The sequence below is a fragment of the Zea mays genome, chromosome 8, assembly GCF_902167145.1.
Source record: "Zea mays cultivar B73 chromosome 8, Zm-B73-REFERENCE-NAM-5.0, whole genome shotgun sequence".
Taxonomy (NCBI): Eukaryota; Viridiplantae; Streptophyta; class Magnoliopsida; order Poales; family Poaceae; genus Zea; species Zea mays.
This window is the reverse complement of record NC_050103.1, coordinates 77,402,814-77,427,630: the sequence shown is the minus strand read 5'-3', so window position 1 is coordinate 77,427,630 and position 24,817 is coordinate 77,402,814. Positions and strand designations below refer to the sequence as shown.

General features: G+C 44.4%; 1 pseudogene; it reads left to right on the top strand.

The window, feature by feature from the left end:
• The window catches only part of LOC103637032 (mitochondrial adenine nucleotide transporter ADNT1-like), a 77,712-nt pseudogene that overhangs the window by 19,067 nt on the left and 33,828 nt on the right, over positions 1-24,817 (top strand).

Below are 24,817 nucleotides of genomic sequence, written 5' to 3'. Positions count from 1 at the left end.
TCCTGCATAATCATGACATACATATTCATTGCATTCGATAGACTGCAACCTCGCTGACGGAGAGTACGTCCTCGTGCCAGAGCAAGGAGCTGCTCAGGAAGTAGCCCCGGATCCAGCCCCAGAGCCTGCACCAGAGGATCTGCCTGCCCCAGCTTTGGAAGGCAAACCCTGGTTTATGCATAACCATTTTATATGCTATTTTACTACATTTAATGATTGTAGGCTTGTATTGTGCACTTAAGTGTAGGAGTTGTTTGAAACCCTAGTTGCATGATCTCAGGAATCCTTTTGAGATGGATACTAGTATGCTAGGTCGAGTAGCTGCTTTACTAATTAGGGATCTCGGTAGAAGTCGAGTGATTTTTCTAGCACTCGTGCGAGGTCAAGAATTTGTTGTACTCACTTTCATATCATAACGAGGTTGGTTTGTGGGCAACAATCCATGGGGATTGGTTGTCTACAGGATGAAAATTTGAATAAGGATTATGGTGTGGTACCGTGAGTCAAGCGTTTGAACGTACTAAACATATGCCGAGAAATATGGTAAATCGGTAAGCCTAGTACCTGATTGAACCTGGCAGTAGATTGCCCTCCTCACGCGACCTGAGACGTGGTCTCCCATTCTGGTTATGGTGGGTACAAGTGCGGTCACTGCACGACGGCAGTCGGGGTCAGTGAGGCATTGTACGCCAAGGCGGTGAGCCCCTCTCTGCTGACGGGGAATCGATGGGGACGGTTGATGTGTGTGGGGACGGAGTGCCTCGCCACGTCGTGTGTTTAGGTTTACCTTGCAAGGATAAAACTCGATTCGGATCGTCTGCTTCTCGCAGCTAATGAGACTGCTTGATCCATGCTACTACATTGAGTAACAAGTGAAAATGTGATGAGTTGACACAAGATGTTGATTGCTAAATATGTTTGATACCATGTATGAGTAGATAGTACACTTTTAGCCTTAAGAGAGTCACACTTAAACTTGACAAAGCTAAAACTTGATTTATAAACTCAGCTAGTGCTTTTGGCAACCAAACCCTACAGCCAAACAGCTGCATGTCTAGAGGTAGAGGAGTAGACTCCTCATACCGAGTAAGTCTAGCTGAGTATTAGTATACTCAGCCTTGCTTGTGGCATAATTTTTACAGGTTCTTTGGAGGACATGGTTGCTGGAGTGACTTGGCCGTCCATCTTGCCACCGGGTTGGACTGTCGAGTGGGACCCCACCTCGGCTGAGGAGGAGCATGAGGAGTGATGGGACAGGCTTCCCCATCTCTCTGTTTAATTATCGTTAGTTTTATTCCGCTGCACTTCGAACAATGATGACTACTTTTGCTAAAACTCCGATGATGATGTAATAAGTTTAATACTCCTTAATGTATGGTTTTATGCTTTATTGTATTTGCTCTGTGACTCACCATCGAGTGAGATTGTGGTACTTGATCCTGTCAGTGGCCTCGTCGGACTAGATCCGAGGGATTGACGAGTTATTCCCATTTAAGTGTGGTCTAGCCTTTGAGGCGAGACTTAGGCACTTAAGTTGGAATAATTCGGGCAGTTCCGCCACACCTTTGTGAAATAGTTTTTTTTGAAAATGGGTGGTGGTGCGGTCCTTTTGCTTTGGGCCTATTAATTTCTCCCCCTTTGGCATTAAGCGCCAAAAATGAAGAAATCTTAGAGGCCTATCATTCTCTCCCCTTTGTAGAATACGAATTAAAGTTCATGAGTAGGGCAAAGGATAAATGATACCGACAAAGTCATAGTGGAAGCCTTGCCTTTGCCGAATACTTCATTTCCCTTTCTTTCTAAGACTAAGGTTAAAAACACACTTGGAAGCACATTAGTGCTAGAATAAGAAATATGCATTTGTACCAAATGAAAGAGACATGATCAAAGGTATATAAATGAGCAATGTGTGCAATGTTTCAATCAAAGTTCCGAGAATCTAAGATGTTTAGCTCATTCCTAAGCTTGCTAAAAGTCTTTTCATCTAAGGGCTTGGTAAAGATATCGGCTAATAGGTTGTGGGTGCTAACATAAGCAATTTCGATATCCCCCTTTTGTTGGTGATCTCTCAAAAAGTGACACCGGATGTCTATGTGCTTAATGTGGCTGTGCTCAACGGGATTATCCACCATGCGTATTGCACTCTCATTATCAAATAGGAGAGGGATTTTGCTCAACTTGTAACCATAGTCCCTGAGGGTTTGCCTCATCCAGAGTTATTGTGCACAATAGTGTCCTGCAACAATGTACTCGACTTCGGCGGTGGATAAAGCTACTGAGTTTTGTTTCTTTGAAGCCCAAGACACGAGGGATCTTCCTAGAAACTGACAAGTCCTTGATGTGCTCTTCCTATCAATTTTACATCCGGCATAATCGGCATCGGAATACCCAATTAGATCAAAGGTAGATCCCTTGGGGTACCAAAGCCCAAACATAGGAGTGTAAACTAAATATCTCATGATTATTTTCACGGCCCTATGGTGAACTTCCTTAGTATTTGCCTGGAACCTTGCACACATGCATACAGAAAGCATAATATCTGGTCGTGAAGCGCATAAATAGAGTAAAGATCCTATCATCCACCGGTATACCTTTTGATCTACAGATTTACCTCCTGTGTCGAGGTCGAGATGCCCATTTGTTCTCATGGGTGTCTTGATGGGTTTGACATTATTCATTCCAAACTTCTTGAGTATATCTTGAATGTACTTAGTTTGGTAGATGAAGGTGCCTTCTTAGAGTTGCTTGATTTGGAATCCAAGGAAATACTTCAACTCCCCCATCATAGACATCTCGAGTTTCTGTATAATAATCCTATTAAACTCTTCACAAGACGACTTGTTAGTAGACCCAAATATAATATCATCAACATAAATTTGGCAAATAAAAAAGTTTTTAGCAATTGTTTTAGTAAAGAGAGTAGGATCAGCTTTACCAACTTTGAAGCCATTAGTGATAAGAAAGTCTGTTAGGCATTCATACCATGCTCTTGGGGCTTGTTTGAGCCCATAAAGCGCCTTTGAGAGCTTATAATCATGTGTAGGATACTCACTATATTCAAAGCCGGGAGGTTGCTCAACATATACCTCTTCCTTGATAGGGCCATTGAGAAAGGCACTCTTTACGTCCATTTGATACAACTTAAAGCCATGGTAAGTAGCATAGGCAAGTAATATACGAATTAACTCAAGCCTAGCTACGAGTGCATAGGTTTTATTGAAATCCAATCATTCGACTTGTGAATATCCTTTGGCAACAAGTTGGGCTTTGTTCCTAGTCACCACACCATGCTCATCTTGTTTGTTGCGGAATACCCATTTGGTACCTACAACATTTTGGTTAGGACGTGGAGCTAAATGCCATACCTCATTCCTCGTGAAGTTGTTGAGCTCCTCTTGCATTGCCACCACCCAGTCCGGATCTATTAGTGCATCGTCTATCCTGTATGGCTCAACAGAAGACACAAAAGAGTAATGTTCACAAAAATGAGCAACTCGAGATTTGGTGGTTACCCCCTTGTGAATGTCACCAAGAATGGAGTTGACGGGGTGATCTCTTTGAATTGCTTGGTGGACTCTTGGGTGTGCTGGTCTTTGATCTTGAATTTCTTGATCATCTTCATTGTCTTGATCATCTTCATCTCCCCCTTGATCAATGTCCTCCTCTTGAGGTGGCTCATCGTCTTGATCTTGATCCTCGTCCTCTTGAGCCATTTCCTCATCTTGAGTTGGTGGAGATGCTTGCATGGAAGATGATGGTTGATCTTGTGCTTGTGGAGGCTCCTCGGATTCTTTTGGACACACATCCCTAATGGACATGTTCCTTAGCGTGACGCATGGAGCCTCTTCATCATCTAGTTCATCAAGATCAACTTGCTCCACTTGGGAGCCATTAGTCTCATCAAACACAATGTCACAAGAAACTTCAACTAATCCAGTGGACTTGTTGAAGACTCTATATGCCCTTGTGTTTGAGCCATAACCAAGTAAAAGCCTTCTACTGCTTTGGGAGCAAATTTAGAATTTCTACCTCTTTTAATGAGAATAAAGCATTTGCTCCCAAAAACTCTAAAATAAGAAACATTAGGCTTTTACCGATGAGGAGTTCATATGATGTTTTCTTGAGGATTCGGTGAAGGTAGAGTCGGTTGATGGAGTAGCAAGCAGTGTTAATCGCCTCCGACCAAAACCAATCCGGTGTCTTGTACTCATCAAGCATGGTTCTTGCCTTATCCAAAAGAGTTCTATTCTTCCTTTCCACAATGCCATTTTGTTGGGGTGTGTATGGAGAAGAAAACTCATGCTTGATGCCCTCTTCCTCAAGAAATCCTTCAATTTGTGAATTCTTGAACTCCGTTCCATTGTCGCTTCTAATCTTTTTGATTCTCAATCCGAACTCATTTTGAGCCCGTCTTAAGAATCTCTTTAAGGTGTCTTGGGTTTGAGATTTTTCTTACAAAAAGAATACCCAAGTGAAGCGAGAATAATCATCTACAATGCAAGACAATACTTACTCCGGCCGATGCTTATGTAAGCTATTGGGTCGAATAGATCCAGGCGGAGTAGCTCAAGCGGCCTCTCGGTCGTCATGATGTTCTTGTGTGGATGATGAGCTCTAACTTGCTTCCCTGCTTGACATGTGCTACAAATCCTATCTTTCTCAAAATGAACATTTGTTAGTTCTAAAATGTGCTCTCCCTTTAGAAGCTTGTGATGATTCTTCATCCTAACATGAGCAAGTCGACGATGCCAGAGCTAGCCCATATTAGTCTTAGCAATTAAGCAAGTGTCTTGTTCATCATTGTTATCATTAAAATCAACTAAATATAGTTGACCATTTAACACTCCCTTAAAGGCTACTGAATCATCACTTCTTTTAAAGACAGTAACACCGACATCAGTAAAAAAACAGTTGTAACCCGTTTTGCATAATTGAGAAACAGAAAGCAAGTTGTAATCTAAAGAATCTACAAGAAAAACATTTGAAATGGAATGGTACGGAGATATAGCAATTTTACCCAAACCTTTGACCAAACCTTGATTTCCATCCCCGAATGTAATCGCTCTTTGGGGATTATCATTTTTTCTCATATGAGGAGAACATTCTTTTCTCCCCTATCATGTGGCTTGTGCACCCGCTATCGATTATCCAACTTGTCCTGCTGGATGCATAAACCTACAAAACAAATTTAGGCCTTGTTCTTAGGTACCCAAACAGTCTTGGGTCCTTTCACATTAGAAACAAGCACCTTGGGTACTCAAACACAAGTCATTGGGCTCTTGTGTTTGCCCCAACATATTTGGCACCTACCTTGCCTGATTTTTTAGTAAGCACAGAAGATGCATCAAAAGTTTTGAATGAAATGCTATGCTCATTGGATGCATCAACAATCTTCCTTTTAGGCATTTTAATATGAGTTGAATGCCTAAAGCTAGAAGCCTCATTACTATATATATAAGCATGATGGGAAACAATATGAGATCTCCTAGCATGAGTTTTTTCTAATTTTGTGCTCAGAATAGTTCTCAGGATCTAAAATGTAACCCTCTCTATCCTGAACCATAGGAGCCTTGCCCTTTACAAAGTTAGAAAGCCTGTTCTTGGGGGCATTAAGCTTGATGTTGCTTTGGCTCCCTTGTTGGAAGCCAATGCCATCCTTAATGCCATGGTGTCTCCCATTATATAGCATGCTACGAGCAAATTTAAAATTTTCATTCTCTAATTCATGCTCGGCAATTTTAGCATTTAATTTAGCTATGTGATCATTTTGTTCTTTAATCATAACAAGGTGATCATTCATAGCATCAACATTAATATCTCTACATCTAGTGCAAATAGTGACATGCTCAACAGTAGATGTAGAAATATTGCAAGCATTCAATTCTTCGATCCTAGCAATTAAACTAGCATTTTCAGTTCTAAGACAAGAAATTGAATCATTGCAAATATTAAGCTCTTTAGACAAGTTTTCATATTTTCTACTTCAAGAGCATAAACATCTTTCAACTTAACAATTTTTTTATTTTCCTTAACGAGTAAGTCCTCTTGGCATTCTAAAAGTGTAACACCCCAGGTGTTACCCAAGGCCCCGGCTCCATACATGCACTTATGACTTGTTACCACATGTGTTTAAGTGGAGGAGAAGGAGCACCAAAACTTTGGAAACCATGGGTTAACTAAGGAATGTTCATGACAAAAGCATTTACCCAAACATTTTATGCAATTATCACCTTGGACAAAAGAGGTTCAAACCTTAGACCCCCCCCTTAAAGCATTAGATCTCCAAGCAGGAGATTAGTGGGAAAGCTAATCAAATGACAAATTCTTGGCTTTAACCCTTAACCAAAGTTTAAGTACACTAATATATCTAAAAAATACAGTAAGGGAAACATTGCAAAAATACCCCATAAAGACCCCAAATCAGCCCCCAAATGGAGGACACTATAGAGTAACCCACATTTTTCTCTAAGTCCAAAATCAACCCTAATCTAGAGATCAGAGGTGTTCACCTAATTGATGGCGCCAAAACCACTTGGTCTAAATAACAAAAAGGAGCTAAATTACCTAAGGAACACCCTGGAAGAGTTTGAACCCAAGCCAAGACCGTTTGACACGAGTTGACACATGTTTTGTCTCGGGTTGAACAGTGCAGACATACAAGACTTGGCGCCACCATATCGTCTAAGCCAGACCCGATCTCCCCTTGGAACTCACATGAACTAGGTAGCTCTAGGTGCAGGGAAGAAATCTTACACAAGCCATATGGCAAGATTCACACGTTTGGGTGCTCAGCAGGTGCAAGAACTTGGGCAGAATAACACAGCCACGTGTTCAACGAGCCCTGGCAACGCCAGAGCACGCGTCGGCGCTCGACCCCGCGCGCACCGCGCCAAGCCAAGCCAAACCCGTGCCCACGCCCACGCCCGCACCTATAAAGCTGACCGAGGTCTCGACCGTACGCCCCCGCTCGCTCTCAACCTCGCCGGAGCACAAGTTCACCGACGATTGCTCTACGCATGGCGTGCCAGCGACCGCCCGAGACCCGACCACCATAGACCGGCCACCCTAGCCATTCCCCGCCCCGTCCGACCCTCAGGATAGCCTCTACATGCCTCGGTGAAGCTTCCAGAGCTAGGAATCGAGCTCTACCTCGTCGGAGACACCAGATCGACGTCGCCAGACTTCATCCGACCGCCGGCGTACGTAGACCGAGCTTCACGGTGAGTCTTTCTTCGATTCCTTGCATGGGTAGATTCCTTAGCCCCTCGTGAAGCTCCATGTGCCCTTGGATTGAACCCTACCGCTGTGAGCAGGCCAGAACACACGCCGCCGACGAGCCCGCCCGCCTGCGCATGTGGCCCGACCGATTCCGGCCATCACCGTCGATGAGCCGTACCTCGACGTGACCGCAAGGACTTCTCGGAGCTAACCCCACCCTTTGCCGGACTTCCCTCGCCGCCCGTAAGCCGCGCCGCCCTGTTTACTTCCGCGGTTACTGTTTAAAAGGGGGGAGGGACCTCAGGGAGAAAGGAGAGGAAGTCAGGGGGGTTTTTGAATGGTCAGAGACACATGTGAATAGTTGCGCAGGGGCATAAGTTAAAGAATTGGTTTAGAAAAAGCACAGGGTCCTCGGTGTAAACTGGTTTTTCATAAAACCTTTTAAACATTATTCATTTAAATGTAAACAGAGCTTGTAAAATTCATAACTTTAGTTTTATTCAACAAAATTTAGTCAAACCAATTTTGCTAGGTTTTGAATAAAATGAACTGCTTAGGAAAAATACAAAACACCCTAAGTATTGCAGAAGATTTTAAAGTTTTGAGTTAAATAGTAAACCGGCTAAAAGCTAAATAAAAGAGGGAAAAATAGCTACACTGTTAGACTAGGGTTAAGAGAAATCAGAGAGGTACTTAACCACTCCCTTATCTGTTTAAAAATAGTACACCCCTCAGTACACCAAATTAAGGAAGGGTTTACCATTTATACGCTTTTTGGCTCAAAATTAAAGAAAATAGAAAAGGGAGTTTAAAATAAGAACCAGGGGCAACCGCATTTTTGCTAGCTCACTTATTTAACATAGTTTACTGGAAAATTTTGTTAGACCCTCTGTTAGTACAAAAGAAATGCACTACCTTTTATTTTATGAAAATAATGAAAACTTAGAAAATCTTAGAAAAATAATCCTGAGGAGAAACCACCCCAAACCGTAGGATAGCAAATAATATGTTATCAGGAATCTAGAAAAAATATAAGTTCTGTTGTTTGACATTTTTTAAATAACAAGTTAGTTATAAGTACCTTTTTAGCATTAAACTTTAGAAAATCACAACTAAATATCCAGTAGGCCTTTTTCTGTGATGTTTAACACAAAGACCTATTATTCTCTAGGAATCTTGGCAAAAATAAATATTGACCCAGAAACCTCACAAAAGTTAGAGCTATAGTGTAAAGTGCCCTTTTCCCTTACGTTTGTTAATTTAGCACAAAGAGTATCTGAATTAATTTCAACCTTAAATTTTTAGGATAACCCACAGAGGTCAATGTTTACCCACTGTAATTTTTATAACATTTTTGGAAAATGTTAACTTGCCATGATAGTTCAAAAATACTTAATAAGAAGCACAATAGGAAGAAAAAGGGGAATTTTGGGGAGAATTAGATAATGTACAACCAAAACCTTCCAAGAATCTCATGAAACATAAAATTATAATTAATGAGTGTAAGTTCATTCAAAATCCCAAAAATGAAGGTATAAAACCCTTAAGTATACCCAAAGAAAACCCTAGAGTACCACTAAATTTAGTATTGTTTTACTATGCATAGCCTTTACAAATTACCATGTCATTAATATGCATATATCTTATTCATTGCATTCGATAGACTGTAATCTCGCTGACGGGGAGTACATCCTCGTTCCAGAGCAAGGAGTTGCTCAGGAGGTAGTCTAGGAGCCAGCACCAGAGCCTGCCATCGAGGATCTGCCTGCCCCAGCTTTGGAAGGCAAGCCCTGGTTTTATGCATAACCTATTCTATATGCTATTTTACTGCACTTAATGTTTGTAGGCTTGTACTGTGCACTTAAGTGTAGGAGTTGCCTAAAACCCTAGTTGCATGAACTCAGGATTCCTTTTGAGATGGATACTAGTATGCTAGGTCGAGTAGCTGCTTTGCTAATTAGGTATCACGTTAGAAGTCGAGTGATTTTTCTAGCACTCGCGCGAGGTCAGGAATTGATTGTATCCATTTTTATATCAGAATGATGATGGTCTGTGGACACAGATCCATGGGAATGCGTGGTCTACGAGATGAAATTGGAATAAGGATTAACGTGTGGATACATGTGTCAAGCGTTTGAATGTACTAAGCACATGCCGAGAAATATGGTAAATCGGTAAGCCTAGTACCTGAGTGAACCTGCCCGCAGACTTTACCCCTCACGCGACCTGAGACGTGGTCTCCCATTCCGATTATGGTGGGTACAAGTGCGGTCACTGCATGACGACAGTCGGGGTCAGGGAGGCATTGTACGCCAAGGCGGTGAGCCCTGATCTGTTGCAAGGGAATCGATGGGGACGGTTGATGTGTGTGGGGACGGAGTGCCTCGCCATGTCGTGTGTTTAGGTTTACCTTGCAAGGATAAAAACTCGATTCAAATCGTCTGCTTCTCGTAGCTAATGAGACTGCTTGATCCATTGTACTGCATTGAGTAATAAGTGGAAATGAGTTGATTGGCAAAAGATGTTGATTGATAAAATGTTTGATACCATGTATGATTAGATAGATACACTTTTGGTCTTAAGAGAGTCACACTAAAACTTGAAAAGCTAAACTTGATTTTAGACTCAGCTAGTGCTTTTTGGCAAACCAAACCCCTCAGCCAAACAGCTGCATGTCTAGAGGTAGAGGAGTAGACTCCTCACACCAGGTAAGTCTAGCTGAGTATTAGTATACTCAGCCTTGCTTGTGGCATAATTTTTTATAGGTTCTCTGGAGGACATGGTTGCTGGAGTGACTTGGCCGTCCATCTTGCCACCAGGTTGGACAGTCGAGTGGGATCCTACCTCAGCAGAGGAGGAGCATGAGGAGTGATGGGCCAGGATTCCCCATCCCTCCGTTTATTTATCGTTAGTTATATTCCGCTGCATTCCGAACAATGATCACTACTTTTGATAAACTCCAATGATGTTGTAATAAATTAAATACTCCTTAATGTATGGTTTTATGCTTTATTGTATTTGCTATGTGCCTCACCTTCGAGCGAGTACGTGGTACTTGATCCTGTTAGTGGCCTCGTTGGACTAGATCCGAGGGACTGATGTCTTATTCCTATTTAAGTGTGGTCTAGCCTTTAAGGTGGGACTTAGGCACTTAAGTTGGAATAATTCGGGCAGTTCCGCCACAGCTGGTATCAGAGCTTGTGCCACCACAGAGGAATCAATAAACCATAATTACCATCCTTTTCGAAAAGTAAAACTTGTTAGAAACCAATGTTGGATAGATCGGTAAGGCGATAGGGATGGAAATAGAGCGTGAAGCCTTAGGATACTAGAGGGGTAGCTAGGTGGCTATTTGAGTGAGCCCTACAGGCTACTATAAGGGATGGGGATTTCCCTATTACCAATAAGGTTGATGTGAGGTTGTTTAGGACGAGCATGCATGCATCATTTTATCTAAACTACTTGGTAAGTGGTCAAGAACTTTAAAAGCTGTGAGGCATGATAATAAAAGATTAAGTACACTCCAAGACCTCAACGTAACTTTAGAAAAGCCAAGCACTGATTCCCTTTATTTTGTAATTCTTTTTCGCTTACGCTTACCCTTACACAGATGAATTCTCACGAATCCTCGGAAGGGGGGAACGCACATTCCCACATGGACGGACTTGCACGAGAGGGTTTTCCCTGCATTTTGTGGGAGGTACTGCAGGGGGCCAGTTATACGACGCCTCCCCAGTACGTGATGCAGTTGTTCGAGGAGCACCGGGTACCCCGCTGTAGGGTGAGGATGACCTTGGAGCCTCATCCCTTGCAGCCAGGCTGGCGTTCGTTGGACTCCAAGTCTTTCGGATACCGGGCTGAAGACACTATTGAGGCTATTGCTCTCCACGGGTTGACGACCTTTTGTGGCTTTCACCCCTTGGAGCTGTCCACTCATCCCATTGGCTTGTTCCCCACTGAAAAGGAGGACGACCCAATGTGGAAGGATCGAGTGGAGCATGCCAAGGATGTGTGGGCTCTTTACCCAGGGCAGACTGCTCACCTGATGGTGCGATGCATGAATGCCCTGTACCGTCCTCAAGTTGTGCGAGGAGAGGCAATGTCCCAACTGATGGGCCTGGTGGAGGCTACCAAGATCACCCTGGATAACCGGGAGGACCTTGTGGTAGACCTATCCACTGAGCTGGTGAAGAAGGACCTCCAGGTGGAGCAGATGGCCACCCAGATCTAAGAGCTTGAGGAGCAAGTAGGAGTCAGGGAGAACACCATCGAGGTTCTTGAGGATCAGCTCCTAAACACTCAACAGCAACTTGAGGAAGCCAACCAGCACCTGGACATGCATCATCAGGAAATCCAAGACATGGAGGCCAAAGGGGCCGACGAGGATGTTGATATCGAGGGAGGAGAGGAACCGGAGCCTGCATCCAGCTTGGACACCGCTGGCTCAGGGAGACCACCTTCCCCCGAGTCCAGTGTTGCCTCGTTTGCTCATTAGGTTTCAGAGATAGGGTTAGAAGTGTGCGGCAGTAGAACTCCTCAGAACTAGCATAGCTTTTGCACCTTTGGGGTACTAAGCTAGGGAGAGTTGAGTCTTTTGAGCACTTCTGTAACCGTTAGAAAACTCTTTTGGATTTATGAATGATGGATGATGTCAACTTTAAGTTATGAAGAAAGTTTTATGTCATGTGGTATCTTTATGAAAAATGCAAGGAAATGTTTGGCGTTCTACAAACCTTGTCCCTTCAAATCTTTTACCATGTACGAACCCTTATGTCAAAAGTATGATATTAAGAGTATCCTAAATTTTCAGATGGCAGGAAGAGCGCGTCGTGGACAGAATGAGCACATTCCTCCACCACCGCCACCGCCTCCTACCATGCAAGAACTGATGGCTCAGTAGAATGAGATTCTGTGACAGTTGGCTCAGCGTCAGCCACCACCTCAGCACTATGGTGGTGGTGATCACCATCAGCGTCCCCTAGCAGCGGCCACTTATCAGGAGTTCCTCAGCACTCAGCCGCCATCGTTCACTCTGGCAGAGGATCCCCTTGATGCTGATGTATGGCTCAGAGTGGTGGAATCCAAATTCCCACTGCTTAATGGAGTTTGTTTAGATGTGGCCAAAGTTCGTTTTGCCACCCAACAGCTTCGTGGACCCGCGCGGACATGGTGGGATCACTTCCTCGCTATGTAGCCAGTTGACCACATGGTGGAATGGGGAGAATTCAAGGCAGCATTCAAAGGACATTACATACCAGCGGGCATCATGGACCACAAGCTTAATGAGTTTCTGGCACTTACTCAGGGGAATCATACAGTGATGCAGTACGCCCAGGCCTTCAATGACCTGTGTCAGTATGCAGGCTATCATGCTGACACAGATGAGAAGAAGAGGGACAAGTTCAGGAGAGGTCTCAGTACTAAGCTCCACGACCGTCTTAACATAGTCAGGGCCAATAGATACAATGAGTTAGTAAACCTGGCCATTTCTCAAGAAGATTGCGTCACAGCTCGCCAGGTAGAGAAGAAGAGGAAGACCCCTGTGGCAGGACCTTCAGCTCCGCCTCAGCGCTTTAGGATTGTGTCTGACACTCAGAACCGGGGGCCTCAACAGTAGCAAGGGCGATGGGTGATCTAGCCTCAGCAGCAGCAGCAGGCACCCAACCGCTCTCAGCCCCCAGTTGAGAGGAACAACAACCAGCCACAACAGCAGTACCGTTAGGCCAATGATAACAGATGTTTCACCTGTGGTAACACTGGACACTATGCCAAGAATTGCCCAGGAACCAGCAGAGGCAGGGACAAATTCCAATCAGAACCAAGGCAAGAGGCAGAAGGTGCAAGTGAGGCAAGGCAGGCTGAACTTCACCACTATGGCTGACATTCCAGAGGGAGCACCCATCATGACTGGTATCTTTTCCGTTTTGAATTATCCTGCAATCATTCTTTTTGATTCTAGTGCATCACACAGTTTTATCAGTGCAAAATTTAGTGCCAAATGCCAGTTACCTTTCCATCACACCAATGGGGGCATTACCATTTCAAAACCCGGAGGCAGGGTTGCCACCTATCAAATCAATAGGCATGTGCCTATAAAATTTGGTAGTCTTGTAATTAAAACCACCCTCCTTATTTTGGGATTGGATAGTGTGGATATCATATTAGGAACTGACTGGTTATCAAGGCATCAGGCAGTGATTGATATTACAGCAAGGGCCATTGAGATACATTCACCTACTTGTGGTGAAATTACGTTGTATTTGCCTAACCAGGGTTGTACCCGTTCTTGTGCCTTCACCATGGTAGAGTCACCCGTCGAAAGGATTCCAGTGGTCTGTGAATACCCAGATGTTTTTCCGGATGAATTGCTAGGGATGCCATCCGACAGAGACATAGAGTTTGCAATTGAGTTGCAACCCGGAACTGCCCCTATATCCAAGAGACCTTATAGGATGCCTCCAGTAGAATTGGCGGAATTGAAAAAGCAGTTACAAGAATTGTTGGACAAGGGATTCATTCACCCAAGTACTTCACCATGGGGATGTCCACCCTTGTTCGTGAAGAAGAAGGATGAGAGTCTGAGGTTGTGTGTTGACTACCGCCCTCTCAATGCAGTGACAATCAAAAATAAGTATCCGTTGCCCCGTATTGATGTATTGTTTGATCAGTTGGTGGGAGCCAAGGTATTTTCCAAGATAGACATTCGCTCTGGCTATCATCAGATAAAAATCAGGGCCAATGATATTCCGAAGACGGCTTTCTCTACCAGATATGGGCTTTATGAGTACTTGGTGATGTCTTTTGGGCTGACCAATGCCCCGACCTATTTCATGTATTTGATGAACTCAGTATTTATGCCAGAGCTGGATAAGTTTGTAGTGGTCTTCATTGACGATATCTTGGTATACTCAAAGAATGAAGACGATCATGTCAAGCACTTGCATACAGTACTTCAGAGACTGTGCGATCATCGTTTATATGCCAAGTTGTCCAAATGTGTTTTCTGGCTGAAGGAAATAAAATTTTTGGGTCACACCATTTCTCAGGATGGGGTATCAGTTGATCCTGAGAAAGTGCAAGAAGTGATGGATTGGAAGCCTCCTACCACCGTGCGGTAGATTCAGAGTTTTCTGGGATTGGCAGGATATTATCGGCGATTCATTCTGGATTTCTCCAGGATTGCCAAGCCAATGACTGAATTGTTGAAGAAAGGAGTAAAGTATGAATGGAGTCAGAAATGTGAGGATGCCTTTCATGCTTTGAGGCAGCATCTGACGACAGCACCCGTGCTAGCTCAGCCTGACAACACCAAACCCTTTGAGGTTTATTGCGATGCTTCTGGCACTGGATTGGGATGTGTCTTGATGCAAGACAACAGAGTCATTGCTTATGCATCCTGAGCACTTAGGCCTCATGAGCAGAACTACCCCACACATGATCTAGAGTTAGCAGTCGTAGTTCATGCTCTGAAGATATGGAGACATTACTTGATGGGAGCTCATTGTAATATCTATACTGATCACAAGAGTCTCAAGTATATTTTCACTCAGGCGGATCTTAATATGAGGCAGAGAAGATGGTTGGAATTAATCAAAGATTATGATTTGGAAGTGCATTACCAACCGGGCAAAGCCAATGTTGTGGCAGATGCCTTAAGTCGAAAGGCCTAGTGTAACTGTATAACTATGGATTCTAAAATCGCCACTCTGTGTGACGAGTTATGCAAGCTGAACCTGGAAGTTGTTTCCTCAGGTACCTTGAGTTATATCTTAGTGGAGCCCACTTTGCATGAGCAAATAGTCATGGTGCAGATTGGTGACAAGGGTGTTCAAGTCATCAAGGGTATGCTCGAACAAAAGGTGGATAAGTACAAATGCTTTCATCAGGACAACAAGGGAGTTCTATGGTTTGAAGACCGATTGGTTGTTCCTAAGAATCTCGAACTCAGAAAGAAAATATTGGACGAAGCTCACCTTTCCAAATTCTCCATGCACCCCGGTAGTAACAAGATGTATCATGATCTCAGATCTTTGTATTGGTGGACCAGGATGAAGAGGAAAATTGCTATGTATATATCTGAATGTGACACTTGCCAAAGAGTCAAGGCCAGTCATTTGAAGGTAGCGGGTACCTTACAGCCCCTTCCCATACCATCTTGGAAATGGGAGGATATTTGCATGGATTTTATTGTGGGATTGCCCAGCACTTCCCGACATCATGATTCTATTTGGGTTATTGTGGATAGATTAACCAAGACAACTCATTTCTTGCCAGTACATACCACCCACAAGACAGGAAAATATGCAGAGATCTATATTGACCAAATAGTGCATTTGCATGGAATTCCGAGAACTATTGTATCTGATAGTGGAGCACTATTTGTGGCACGTTTTTGGGAGCAGCTCCAAAAGTCACTTGGAACCACTGTGATTAGAAGCTCAGCATACCATCCTCAGACAGATGGACATACGGAGAGAGTGAACCAAATTCTTGAGGACATGTTGCGAGCCTGTGTGCTACACTATGGGAAGAATTGGGACAAGTGCCTTTCCTTGGCAGAATTCTCTTATAACAACAGCTACCAGTCCAGCCTAAAGATGGCACCGTTCGAGGCCTTGTATGGGAGAAGGTGTAGAACACCGCTAAATTGGTCACAAGCTGGAGAGAGGGAAATATTTGGACCTGACCTGGTACTTGAAGCCGAGGAGAAAGTCAGAGTGATTAAGAAGAACCTAGAAGCTGCTCAGGCCAGACAAAAGAGTTATCATGATAAGAGGAGGAAGCCTCTACAATTTGAAGTGGGAGATCATGTATACCTTAAGGTGTCACCCACCAAAGGTGGTTAGAGATTTGGAATCAAGGGCAAGTTAGCTCCTCGCTACATGTGGCCCTATGAGATCAAAGAGACTTGTGGACCTGTAGCATATCAATTGAAGTTGCCACCTCATATGTCAGCAATCCATGATGTATTCCATGTATCTCAGGTACGGAAGTGTGTCCGCTTAGCCACAGAAGTGCTACCGGAACCAGAATTGGAGATAGAACCAGACTTGCCTTATCAAGAGCACCCCGTCAAGGTATTGGACCAAAAGGAGAGATCAACTCGGGCAAGGTCAATCAAGATGTATAAGGTTCAGTGGAGCCACCATTCAGTAGAAGAGGCTACATGGGAGACTGAGGATTTTCTACGTTCTCGCTTCCCCGACTTTCTGCCTAAAGGAGTCGATACGTAACCCAAAACACCACCCACCTGCCCTTTGAATCTAAATATAAGAAAAACTTAGTTGTTAAGAGTAGAGTAAGGTGTGGAAATAAATCAAAAAGGACTTCCTTCTGAATTTGCAAAGAGAATGACATTCGAAGAGCAGTTAATTAGAGCAACTTGGTTAAAGGAAACTGCAACACACCAACACACCTTCTCGGTACCCTCTAAAGGATCCCTACCCAAATTTTGGGACGAGATTCCTTTAAGGGGGTGGGCTGTAACACCCCAGGTGTTACTGAAAGGGAAATGTGCCCCTGGGCCATTTCTAAGTATTTTGGTGATTGAGTGCCAACTCAAGTGCTTTAATGTGAATATATGCCCATGGATGAACAAGGTGCAAATCACAAGTAAAGGTATGTTTCTAAGCCTTAGTACATTGGTTTTGTGTACTAATATATTTGTCTAAGTGTTAGAAACAGAGAGAAGAAGAAAAGGAGAATGTTGGCTGTGTACAGCCAACAGGCTGTTTCGGTCTGGGGCACCGGACTGTCCGGTGGTGCACCGGACAGTGTCCGGTGCGCCAGGCTGCCTCGACCTGAAGACGCCGCTCTCGGGAATTTGCCGACGGCGTACGGCTATAATTCACCGGACTGTCCGGTGTGCACCGGACTGTCCGGTGAGCCAACGGTCGGCCGAGCCAACGGTCGGCCGCGGAATCTGCGCGCGACACGTGGTCTGGCCAACGGTCGGAAGAAGGCACCGGACTGTCCGGTGTGCACCGGACTGTCCGGTGCGCCAGATCTGCAACGGTTGGCAACGGTCGGCTGTGACTGTTATGGAAAGAAATCGGGCACCGGACAGTGTCCGGTGTGCACCGGACTGTCCGGTGCGCCCGACGACAGAAGGCAAGGATGGCCTTCCAGATTTGTTCTCAACGGCTCCTAGCTGCTTTGGGGCTATAAAAGGGACCCCTAGGCGCATGGAGGAGATAACCAAGCATTCCTTGAGCACCCTTGATCACTCACACATCAATCTTGCGCACTTGTTCGACATTCTAGTGATTTGAGCTCCGTTCTAGTGTGCTAGTCTCTTGAGCTCAAGTCTGGGTCTTGTGTGTGCGTATTCGCTGTGATCTTTGTGTTGTGTGTGAGTTGCTAATCCCTCCCTTGCTCCGTGATTCTCTGTGAACATCTTTTGTAAGGGCGAGAGGCTCCAAGTTGTGGAGATTCCTCGCAAACGGGATTGAAGAAAGAAAAGCAAGAACACCGTGGTATTCAAGTTGATCATTGGATCACTTGAGAGGAGTTGAGTGCAACTCTCGTCCGTTGGGACGCCACAACGTGGAGTAGGCAAGTTTTGTACTTGGCCGAACCACGGGATAACCACCGTGTCATCTCTGTGATTGATTTCTTGTGGTTATTGTGTTTCGACTCCTCCCTAGCCACTTGTCCATACTTGTGCTAACACTTAACAAGTTTTTGTGGCTTAAGTTTTGAAGTTTTACAGGATCACCTATTCACCCCCCCCCTCTAGGTGCTCTCAATTGGTATCGGAGCCGTTCTCTTCAAGAAAGGGACTAACCGCCCGAAGAGATGGATCCTAAGGGGAAGGGAATCGTGATCAACGACAAGGAGAAGGAGTCCTTCGTCAACGAGCCAAAGGACGACAAGTCCAACGACTCGGGCTCGGGCCATAGACGAAAAGATGGGAAGAAGAAGAAGACAAGGCGCATCAAGGAGATTGTCTACTACGACAGCGACGAATCTTCCTCTTCCCAAAAGGACGACGACCACAACGACTACGAGCAAAGGAAACCAGTTAATTCTAACTTTTCTTTTGACTACTCTCGTATTCCGCAAAGTTCAAATTCACATTTGCTTTCCATTCCACTCGGCAAGCCCCCACACTTTGATGGGGAGGACTACGGATTTTGGAGCCACAAAATGCGTAGTCACCTATTCTCTCTCCATCCTAGTATATGGGAGATTGTAGATAGTGGAATGCACTTTAATAGTTCGGATAGTCCTATATTCATTAATGAGCAAATCCATAAGAATGCACAAGCTACTACTGTTCTTCTAGCTTCATTGTGCAGGGATGAATATAACAAAGTAAGTGGCTTAGATAACGCCAAGCAAATCTGGGATACCCTCAAGATCTCTCATGAGGGAAATGACGCTACCTTGCTCACCAAAATGGAGTTGGTGGAGGGCGAGCTTGGACGGTTCGCGATGATAAGGGGCGAGGAGCCAACTCAAACATACAACCGGCTCAAGACCCTTATCAACAAAATAAGGAGCTACGGAAGCACGCGATGGACGGACCACGACGTCGTCCGACTAATGCTAAGGTCCTTTACCGTTCTTGATCCTCATTTGGTGAATAATATTCGTGAGAATCCCAGGTACACCAAAATGTCGCCCGAAGAAGTCTTAGGAAAATTCGTCAGCGGGCGAATGATGATCAAGGAAGCAAGGTACGTGGACGACGCCTTGAATGGACCGATCAACGAGCCGCAACCTTTTGCTCTCAAAGCAACAAGAAGCAAGGAGGCGCTACCTAGCAAGGTGGCACAAATTGAGGCGGCCGGACTTAATGATGAGGAGATGGCTCTCATCATTAAACGCTTCAAGACGGTTCTAAAGGGTCACAAGGGGCAGCCAAGCAAGACCAAGACAAAGGGGAAGCGCTCATGCTTCAAGTGCGGTAAGATTGGTCATTTTATCGCTAACTGCCCCGATGATGATAGTGACCAGGAACAGGGAAATAAGAGGGAAAAGAAGAAGAATTACAAGAAGGCAAAGGGCGAGGCGCATCTAGGCAAGGAGTGGGACTCGGATTGCTCCTCTTCCGACTCCGACAATGAAGGACTCGCCGCCACCGCCTTCAACAAATCAACCCTCTTCCCAACGAGCGTCACACATGCCTTATGGCAAGGGAGAAGAAGGTATGTACTCGCAACTCTACCTATGCTTCTTCAAGTGAGGACGAATCTAGTGATGAGGATGAAGTAGATTATTCATGTTTGTTCAAGGGCTTAGATAGATCTAAGATAGACAAAATTAATGAATTAATTGATGCCTTGAATGAAAAGAATATACTTCTAGAAAAGCAAGAGGATTTGTTGTATGAAGAACATGATAAGTTTATAGAGGCTCAAAAATCCCTTGCATTAGAAATTAAGAGGAATGAAATGCTTGCTTGTGAAGTGTCAACATGCCATGATTCAATTTCTAAGTTAAAGAGCATTAATGATGACTTAAATGCTAAACTAGTAGAAGCACATAAATCCAACTCTTGTGTTGAACATGTTGAAATTTGCACTAGGTGCAAGGATGTTGATATTAATGCCTGTAGTGAACACTTAGTTTCCATTTCAAAATTGAATGATGAATTAGCTAGTCTTAATGCCCAACTTAAGACTAGCAAAAGTGATTTTGAGAAACTAAAATTTGCTAGGGATGCCTACACGATTGGTAGACACCCCTCAATTAAGGATGGGCTTGGCTTCAAGAGGGAAGCCAAGAACTTAACAAGCCATAAGGCTCCCATCTCCGCCAAGGAGAAAGGGAAGGCCCCTATGGCAAGTAGTACTAAAAGGAATCATGCTTTTATATATCATGATAGGAGACAAACTAGAAATGCTTATAGGAGTTATAATGCATATGATGATTTTAACTCTCATGCCATGTTTGCCTCCAGTTCTTCCTTTATGCAAAATGGAAATATGTCTAGGAAAAATGCTATGCCTAGAAAGAATACTACTCATGCTCCTAGGAAAGTAGTAAATGAACCTTCTACAATTTATTGTGCTTTAAATGCTTCCTTTGCTATTTGTAGAAAGGATAAGAAAATTGTTGCTAGGAAATTAGGGGCAAAATGCAAGGGAGACAAAACTTGCATTTGGGTCCCTAAGGAAATTTGCACTAACCTTGTAGGACCCAACATGAGTTGGGTACCTAAGTCCCAAGCCTAAATTTGCCTTGCAGGTTTATGCATCCGGGGGTTCAAGTTGGATTATTGACAGCGGATGCACAAACCATATGACGGGGAAGAAGAAGATGTTCACCTCCTACGTCAAGAGTAAGGATTCCCAAGATTCAATTGTATTCGGTGATGGGAATCAAGGCAAGGTAAAAGGGTTAGGTAAAATTGCAATTTCTAATGAGCACTCTATCTCTAATGTGTTTTTAGTAAAGTCTCTTGGTTATAATTTGCTATCTGTTAGTCAATTATGCAACATGGGGTATAACTGTCTATTTACAAATGTAGATGTGTCTGTCTTTAGAAGAAGTGATGGTTCACTGGCTTTTAAGGGTGTATTAGACGGCAAACTTTATTTAGTTGATTTTGCAAAAGAAGAGGTCGGTCTAGATGCATGCTTAATAGCTAAGACTAGCATGGGCTGGCTGTGGCATCGCCGCTTAGCACATGTGGGGATGAAGAACCTTCACAAGCTTCTAAAGGGAGAACACGTGATAGGATTGACTAACGTACAATTCGAAAAAGATAGACCTTGTGCAGCTTGTCAAGCAGGTAAACAAGTGGGAGGAGCGCATCACAGCAAGAATGTGATGACCACTTCAAGATCCCTGGAGCTGCTGCATATGGACCTCTTCGGACCCGTCGCCTATCTGAGTATAGGAGGAAGTAAGTATGGTCTAGTTATTGTTGATGACTTTTCCCGCTTCACTTGGGTGTTCTTTTTGCAGGATAAGTCTGAAACCCAAGGGACCCTCAAGCGCTTCCTCAGGAGAGCTCAAAATGAGTTTGAGCTCAAGGTGAAGAAGATAAGGAGCGACAACGGGTCCGAGTTCAAGAACCTTCAAGTGGAGGAGTTCCTTGAAGAGGAAGGGATCAAGCACGAGTTCTCCGCTCCCTACACACCACAGCAAAATGGTGTGGTAGAGAGGAAGAACAGGACGCTCATCGACATGGCGAGGACGATGCTAGGAGAGTTCAAGACCCCCGAATGCTTTTGGACGGAAGCCGTGAACACGGCTTGCCACGCCATCAACAGGGTCTACCTTCATCGCCTCCTCAAGAAGACGTCGTATGAGCTACTAACCGGTAACAAACCCAATGTATCTTATTTTCGTGTATTTGGGAGCAAGTGCTACATTCTAGTGAAGAAGGGTAGAAATTCTAAGTTTGCTCCCAAAGCAATAGAAGGGTTTTTATTAGGTTATGACTCAAATACAAAGGCGTATAGAGTCTTCAACAAATCATCGGGTTTGGTTGAAGTCTCTAGCGACGTTGTATTTGATGAGACTAATGGCTCTCCAAGAGAGCAAGCTGTTGATCTTGATGATGTAGATGAAGAAGATGTTCCAACGGCCGCTATGCGCACCATGGCGATTGGTGATGTGCGACCACAGGAACACTTGGAGCAAGATCAACCTTCTTCCTCAACCATGGTGCATCCCCCAACACAAGATGACGAACAGGTACCTCAAGTGGAGGCGTGTGATCAAGGGGAAGCACAAGTTGATAATGTAATGGAGGAAGAAGCGCAACCGGCACCTCCAACCCAAGTTCGAGCGATGATTCAAAGGGATCATCCCGTCGACCAAATTCTGGGTGACATTAGCAAGGGAGTAACTACTCGATCTCGATTAGTTAATTTTTGTGAACATTACTCCTTTGTCTCTTCTATTGAGCCTTTCAGGGTAGAAGAGGCCTTGCTAGATCCGGACTGGGTGTTGGCCATGCAGGAGGAACTAAACAACTTCAAGCGCAATGAAGTTTGGACGCTGGTACCTCGTCCGAAGCAAAATGTTGTGGGAACCAAGTGGGTGTTCCGCAACAAACAGGACGAGCACGGGGTGGTGACGAGAAACAAGGCTCGACTTGTGGCAAAAGGTTATGCCCAAGTCGCAGGTTTGGATTTTGAGGAGACTTTTGCTCCTGTGGCTAGGCTAGAGTCTATTCGTATCTTGCTAGCATATGCCGCTCACCATTCTTTCAGGTTGTTCCAAATGGATGTGAAGAGCGCCTTCCTCAACGGGCCAATCAAGGAGGAGGTGTACGTGGAGCAACCCCCTGGCTTCGAGGATGAACGGTACCCCGACCATGTGTGTAAGCTCTCTAAGGCGCTCTATGGACTTAAGCAAGCCCCAAGAGCATGGTATGAATGCCTTAGAGACTTTCTAATTATTAATGCTTTCAAGGTTGGGAAAGCCGATCCAACTCTTTTTACAAAGACATGTGATGGTGATTTGTTTGTGTGCCAAATTTATGTCGATGACATAATATTTGGTTCTACTAACCAAAAGTCTTGTGAAGAGTTTAGCAGGGTGATGACGCAGAAATTCGAGATGTCGATGATGGGCGAGTTGAACTACTTCCTTGGGTTCCAAGTGAAGCAACTCAAGGACGGCACCTTCATCTCCCAAACGAAGTACACGCAAGATCTGCTAAAGCGATTTGGGATGAAGGACGCCAAGCCTGCAAAGACTCCGATGGGAACCGACGGACACACCGACCTCAACAAAGGAGGTAAGTCCGTTGATCAAAAAGCATACCGGTCCATGATAGGTTCTTTGCTTTATTTATGTGCTAGTAGACCGGATATTATGCTTAGCGTATGCATGTGTGCTAGATTTCAATCCGATCCTAAGGAGTGTCACTTAGTGGCGGTGAAGCGAATTCTTAGATATTTAGTTGCTACGCCTTGCTTCGGGCTCTGGTATCCAAAGGGGTCTACCTTTGACTTGGTTGGATACTCAGATTCCGACTATGCTGGATGTAAGGTAGATAGGAAGAGTACATCGGGGACGTGCCAATTCTTAGGAAGGTCCCTGGTGTCGTGGAACTCTAAGAAACAAACTTCCGTTGCCCTATCCACCGCTGAGGCCGAGTACGTTGCCGCAGGACAGTGCTGCGCGCAACTACTTTGGATGAGGCAAACCCTCCGGGACTTTGGCTACAATCTGAGCAAAGTCCCACTCCTATGTGATAATGAGAGTGCTATCCGCATGGCGGAAAATCCTGTTGAGCACAGCCGCACAAAGCACATAGACATCCGGCATCACTTTTTGAGAGACCACCAGCAAAAGGGGGATATCGAAGTGTTTCATGTTAGCACCGAGAACCAGCTAGCCGATATCTTTACCAAGCCTCTAGATGAGAAGACCTTTTGCAGCTGCGTAGTGAGCTAAATGTCTTAGATTCGTGGAACTTGGATTGAATTGTAGCATACATGTGTTTATGCTTTTGATCATGTTCATTCTGCATTTTGTTGCTTATTATGGTGCTCAAGTTGTACAAACACTCCCTGGACCTCACAAGTCCGTTGCAAAGTGATGCACATGTTTAGGGGGAGATGTGTTACAACTTGACCCTTTGAGACTAACCATATGCTTGAGATTGTTTGATTTAGTCTCGAAGGAAAATTGAAAGGGAAAAGGTGGACTTGGACCATGAAAGACTTCCACTGCACTCCGATGAGAGGGTAACTTATTCCAAGTCCATCTCATGAACTCTTATTGCCATTTGATCTTAATTGAAGACTTTGGTGAGGCAATGGGGTTAAAGGGCCAAGATTGCTCCCGTTTTGGTGCTTGATGCCAAAGGGGGAGAAAATAAAGGCCAAAGCAATAAATGGATCAGCTACCACTTGAGAAATTTTGAAAATAGTGAAATAGAGCCTTTTGTTTTGTCAAAACTCTCTTATTGTCTCTTTTGTCAAAAGTTGGCTTTTTGTGGGGAGAAGTAGTGATTATGGGAAAAAGGGGGAGTTTTTTGAAATCTTTGATCAATCTCTTTTGGAATGACTCTCTTTATGCTTCAACTTGTGTGTTTGACTTAGAGATAGAGATTTGAGTTTGATTTGCAAAAACAAACCAAGTGGTGGCAAAGGATGATGCATATATGCCAAAATTGAATAAAACTCAAATTTGTTTTATTTGAAGTGATTTTGAACTTGTTCTAGTTGCTTTATGTTGTGTTGGCATAAATCACCAAAAAGGGGGAGATTGAAAGGGAAATGTGCCCCTGGGCCATTTCTAAGTATTTTGGTGATTGAGTGCCAACTCAAGTGCTTTAATGTGAATATATGCCCATGGATGAACAAGGTGCAAATCACAAGTAAAGGTATGTTTCTAAGCCTTAGTACATTGGTTTTGTGTACTAATATATTTGTCTAAGTGTTAGAAACAGAGAGAAGAAGAAAAGGAGAATGTTGGCTGTGTACAGCCAACAGGCTGTTTCGGTCTGGGGCACCGGACTGTCCGGTGGTGCACCGGACAGTGTCCGGTGCGCCAGGCTGCCTCGACCTGAAGACGCCGCTCTCGGGAATTTGCCGACGGCGTACGGCTATAATTCACCGGACTGTCCGGTGTGCACCGGACTGTCCGGTGAGCCAACGGTCGGCCGAGCCAACGGTCGGCCGCG